This window comes from Heterodontus francisci, chromosome 7 (genome assembly GCF_036365525.1).
Source record: "Heterodontus francisci isolate sHetFra1 chromosome 7, sHetFra1.hap1, whole genome shotgun sequence".
Classification (NCBI taxonomy): Eukaryota; Metazoa; Chordata; class Chondrichthyes; order Heterodontiformes; family Heterodontidae; genus Heterodontus; species Heterodontus francisci.
Window position 1 is genome coordinate 30,576,070 of NC_090377.1, and position 6,000 is coordinate 30,582,069.

Below are 6,000 nucleotides of genomic sequence, written 5' to 3' on the forward strand. Positions count from 1 at the left end.
TAAGTATATATTTTAAATCCGTGCACAGGCAGTCGCCAAACATTACTTCCATCCATCACAGCTATAAAACACCAATTTGACATTTTGTTCAGCACAAGCAGATGTTCCTTGGGAAATTAAAATGTACTTAAAATGAAAAATTAAAATATTAAAATGAGTATAATTCTGGCCTTTTAGGTGTTTAGTGTTTGCAAATCATTCAAAGCAACCAAAGGGGTTGAGTCAGTAGCTGCTCAGAGGTACCACATTAAGATCTGTAGATGGATTGCTATGACCTTAATTGAATTGCACAGAACAGGGGTTCTCAACCTCTTTGCTTCTGAGGCCCCCCTTCCTGTGTTATAAAAATTCCATGGACCGCCCTGTAACACAAGTAATTTTTTCCTTTATAAAAATACTTGCAGTATTGCTCCCACTCACGTCCTTGCTGCTGCTATCCCAGTACTACAAAAAAGTACTGGTTCTCCAAGCCCATTCTCTTCCTCTTTCACTCCACATGAGCCCTAATTACTGGACCCCCCACTTTCTCTCTATCCCCCACAACCCTCAACTCACTCACCAACCGTTCCCAGCACATCAGCTGGCCCTGGTTCTCCGCTTGATCACGAGACAGCTTTACCCGCTCCCCGCCCCCTCTCCTCCAGTGCCAATATTTTTTTTCGAATAAAAAAGTAGAATGAAAAAGCATTTTTTTTTCAAAAGCCCATTTGATTTTTCTCCCAAATTGCCCAGGTTAATGTTTTAATCCTGGAAGGTTGAAATCTTAGCTGGAGACCAATACTGGGTGTATTGATGCCCTCCTTGGTACAGCAAGACTATGAACACTCAAGGAATGGGTTTGCAGGTGATGAGTGAGTGAGTTTAAGCACCAAACGACAGCCAGCAACCTTGTAACTATACTGTCAGCCAACATTTTGAAGGCAGCAGGAGAGAAAATGGGGGGCGGGGGGGGGGGGGAAATTGTGCAGAATATTTAAATGAGTTTTAAACCTGTTTCCATTTTGCTGGTAATAAGTGCCAATCCCAATAGTTCCCTAATTTTGACATATTCTACTCTTCCTCTACGAGGACACTCTGATCAGATCTTGATCTTTGATCAATGACAGTTTGATCCCTGCAGCTCCTTTCCACCTTGCAGCAACTGCCTATTTCCTGCTCCTTCATTTGGTTGACAATCATGACAGGCCAAATAACAATCAAAATGGACAACAAAAAAAATCAAATCTGAAACAGAACCGATGTACACAAACACACTTGGAGCCACCATTGGTTGATTTCAGTAGTCACGGAACATGCGAATTGAATGGGTTTCAGTTGCCACTGGTGACATACGGCATTGAATACTCGGGAATTGAGGGGTGAAAGTAGAGCAATTGCCCTAATTAGTCCAGGGGACAAGGAACAACAACTCATGCAGCATCGTGTTCAGATAAGTGGCTGGAGAATGAAATATACAGCGAGTTCTGGCGAGAGGAGAACGATGGTTGAAGAGTTGAAGCTGGGGAATCTGCGCTCAGTGCACGCCCCCCTCTTTCCTTTCTCAATGAACTGGGGTCTGGGTTCAGCGGCAGCTGCTACCATCATCACAGACATTCAGGAGCGAGGAAATAAAGGCCCGAGTAGGGCCGGAGCTACCAGATTAGTCAGCTCAATTTCAATTTTATGCTAAGTGCATTTTTCATCTTTTTAAATCATAGAGGTTATTTATGTTGGACGCCTATGGATCCGCAGACCCCAAGTTAAGAACACAACAAGCCATTCGTCCCAACTAGTATGTGCTGGTGTTTATACAGCACGCGTCTCCTCCCATTCCATCTACCTCATCTTAGGCTTTCAGCATAGCTTTCTATTCCCTATTCTCTCTCATGTACTCCTCTAACTTTAGATCATAGGAGCAGGAATACTCTATTCGGCCCCTCCAGCTTGCTCCACCAATTAATATCATGGCTGATCTAATATTGTGGCCTTAACTCCACTCTCCTGCTAGTCTTCCATAGCCCTGGACTCTCCTATCGATCAAAAATCTGTTTACCTCAGCCTTGAATATATTCAATGACCCAGTCTCCACTGCTCTCTGGGGAAGAGAATTCCAAAGATTAATGATCCTCTGAGAGAAGAAATTTCTCCTCAAATCCATGTTAAATTATTTTGAAACTGTGCACCCTAGTTCTAGATTTCCCCCACCAGGGGAAACATCCTCTCAGCTAGTAGCGATTACAGAGACATGGCTGCAAAGTGACCAAGGATGGGAACTGAACATCCAGGAGTATTCAATATTTCGGAAGGACAGGCAAAAAGGGAAAGGAGAAGGAAATCAATGCAATAGTGAGGAAGGATTTTGGCTCAGAAAATCATGATGTGGAATCTGTATCGTTGGAGCAAAGAAACACCAAGGGGCAGAAAACTTTGGTGGGGGTTGTCTATAGGCCCCCAAACAGCAGTGGAAATTAGAGGTGCATGCAATAAGGGTACAACTGTAATCATGGGTAACTTTAATCTACATATAGATTGGTCAAACCAAATTAGCAATAATAGTGTGGAGGAGGATTTCCTGGAGTGTGTATGTGATGGTTTTTTAGACCAATACGTTGAGGAACCAACTAGAGAACAGGCTTTCCAAGACTGAGTATTGTGCAATGAGAAAGGATTAATTAACTGTTGTGCGGGGTCCCTTGGGGAGGAGCGACCATAACATGATAGAATTCCTCGTTAAGTTGGAGAGTGAAGTAGTTGAATCGAAACTAGAGTCTTGAAGCTAAATAAAGGAAACTACGAAGGTATGAGGCGTGAGTTGGCCATGGTGGATTGGGGAACTTTACTAAAAGGGTTGACGGTGGATAGGCAATGGATAATATTTAAAGAATATATGCATATATTACAACAATTATTCATTCCTGTCTGACGCAAAAATAAAACCGGAAAGATGGTTCAACCGCAGCTTACAAAAGAAATTAGGAATAGTATTAGATCCAAAGAGGAGGCCAGATTGCCAGAAAAAGCAGCAAGTCTGAGGATTGGGAGCAGTTTAGAATTCAGCAAAAGAGGACAAAGAGGTTGATTAAGCAGGAGAAAATAGAGTATGGGAGTAAACTTGCAGGGAACATAAAAACTGACTGTAAAAGCTTCTATAAATATGTGAAGAGAACAAGATTAGTGAAGACAAATGTAGGTCCCTTACAGTCAGAAATGGGGGAAATTATGATGGGGAACAATTAAACACATACTTTGGTTCTGTCTTCACAAAGGAGGACACAAATAACCTCCCAGAAATGTTAGGGATCCAAGTGTCTAATGAGAGGGAGGAACTGAAGGAAATCAATATTAGTAAAAAAAAAGTGCTAGGGAAATTAATGGGGTGAAAGGCTGACAAATCCTCAGGGCCTGATAATCTAAATCCCAGAGTACTAAAGGGAGTGGCCCTGGAAATAGTGAATGCATTGGTTTCATCTTCTAAAATTCTATAGACTCTGGAGCAGTTCCTACAGATTGGAGGGTGGCAAATGTAACCCCACTATTTAAAAAAGGAGGGAGAAAAAACAGGGAACTACAGACCTGTTAGCCTTATATCAGTAGTGGGGAAAATGCTAGAGTCTATTATAAAGGATGTGATAGCAGAACACCTGGAAAGCATAAACAGGATTGGGCAAAGTCAGCATGGGTTTACGAAAGGGAAATCATGCTTAACAAATCTACTGGAGTTTTTTTAAGGATGTAACTAGTAGAACCAGTGGATGTGTATTTGGATTTTCAGAAGGCTTTTGATAAGGTCCCACATAAGAGGTTAGTGTGCAGAATTAAAGCACATGGGATTGGGAATTGGTTGACAGACAGAAAACAGAGAGTAGGAATAAATGGGTCTTTTTCCGGGTGGCAGGCAGTGTGTAGCGGGGTACCGCAGGAATCAGTGCTTGGGCCCCAGCTATTCGCAATATATATTAATGACTTGGGCGAGGGAACTAAATGTAACATTTCCAAGTTTGCAGATGACACAAAGCTGGGGAATGGGGGGTGGGGAGTGATGTGAGGAGGATGCAAAGAGGCTCCAATGTGATTTGGACAAGTTTGGTGTGTGGCCAAATGCATGGCAGATGCAGTATAACGTGGATAAATGTGAGGTTATCCACTTTGGTTGTAAAAATAGAAAAGCAGATTATCTGAATGGTGATAGATTGGGAAAGGGGGTGGTGTAACGAGACCTGGGTGTCCTTACACACCAGTCGCTGAAAGCAAGCATTCAGATGCAGCAAGCAATTAGGAAGGCGAATGGTATGTTGACCTTCATTGCAAGAGGATTTGAGTACAGGAGCAAGGATGTCTTACTGCAGTTATACAGGGCCTTGGTGAGACCACATCTAGAGTATTGTGTACTGTTTTGGTCTCCTTATCTAAGGAAGTATGTTCTTGCCATGGAGGTAGTGCAAAGAAGATTTACAAGGCTGATTCCTGGGGTGGTAGGATTGACGTATGAGGAGAGATTGGGTCGACTAGACCTATATTCACTAGAGTTTAGAAGAATGAGAGGGGATCTCATAGAAACCTATAAAATTCTACCAGGACTAGACCGGCTAGATGCAGGGAGGATGTTCCCAATGACTGGGGAGGTCCAGAACCAGGGGTCACAGTCTCAGGATAGGGGGTATGCCATTTAGAACTGAGATAAGGAGAAATTTCTTCACTTAGAGGCTGCTGAACCTGTGGCATTCTCTACCGCAGAAGGCAGTGGAGGCCAAGTCATTAAATATATTCAAGAAGGAGATAGATATATTTCGTAATGCCAAAAGGATCAAGGGATATGGGGAAAAAGCGGGAACAGGGTACTGAATTAGACGATCCGCCATGATCTTTTTTGAATGGTGGAGCAGGCCTGCAGGGCCTACTCCTGCTCCTATTTTCTATGTACCTCTCAAGCCCCCTCAGAATGTTATACGTTTCAATAAAATCACCTCTCATTCTTCTAAACTCCAATGAATACAGGCTGAACCTGCTCAACCTTTCCCAATAAGACAACCCTTACATCCCAGGAATCAGCTTAGTGAACCTTCTCTGAACTACTTCCAGTGCAAGATATTCCTCCATAATGAGACCAAAATTGTACACAGTACTCTAGGTGCGGTCTCACCAATGCCCTGTACAGTTGTAGCAAGACTTCCCTACTTCTATACTCCATCCCCCTTGCAATAAATGCCAACATTTCATTTGCTTTCCTAATTACTTGATGTACCTGCATGCTAACTTTTTGTGGTGAGGTGAGAGTGACTGCCCTTGACATCAAGGCAGCATTTGACTGAGAATGGCATCAAGGAGCCCTAGCAAAACTGAAATCAATCGGAATCAGGGGGAAAACTCTCTGCTGGTTAGAGTCATACCTAGCGCAAAGGAAGATGGTTGTGGTTGTTGGAGGTCAATCATCTGAGCTCCAGGACATCACTGCAGGAGTTCCTCAGGGTAGTGTCCGAGGCCCAACCATCTTCAGCTGCTTCATCAATGACCTTCCTTCAATCATAAGGTCAGAAGTGGGGATGTTGGCTGATGATTGCACAATGCTCAGCATTATTCCTGACTCCTCAGATACTGAAGCATTCTGTGTAAAAATGCAGCAAGACTGGGACAATATCCAGGCTTGGGCTGATAAGTGGCAAGTAACATTCATGCCACACAAGTGCTAGGCAATGACCATCTCCAACAAGAGAGAATTTAACCATCGCCCCTTGACATTTAATGGCATTACCATCGCTGAATCCCCCACTATAAACATCCTCGGGGCTACCATTGACCAGAAACTGAACTGGAATAGCCATATAAATATGTGGCTACAAGAGCAGATCAGAGGCTACGAATCCTGCGGCGAGTAACTCACCTCCTGACTCCCCAAAGCCTGTCCACCATCGACAAGGCACAAGTCAGGAGTGTGATGGAATACTCTCCACTTGTCTGGATGGGTGCAGCTTCAACAACACTCAAGAAGCTTGACCACCCCCATCCAGGACAAAGCAGCCCGCT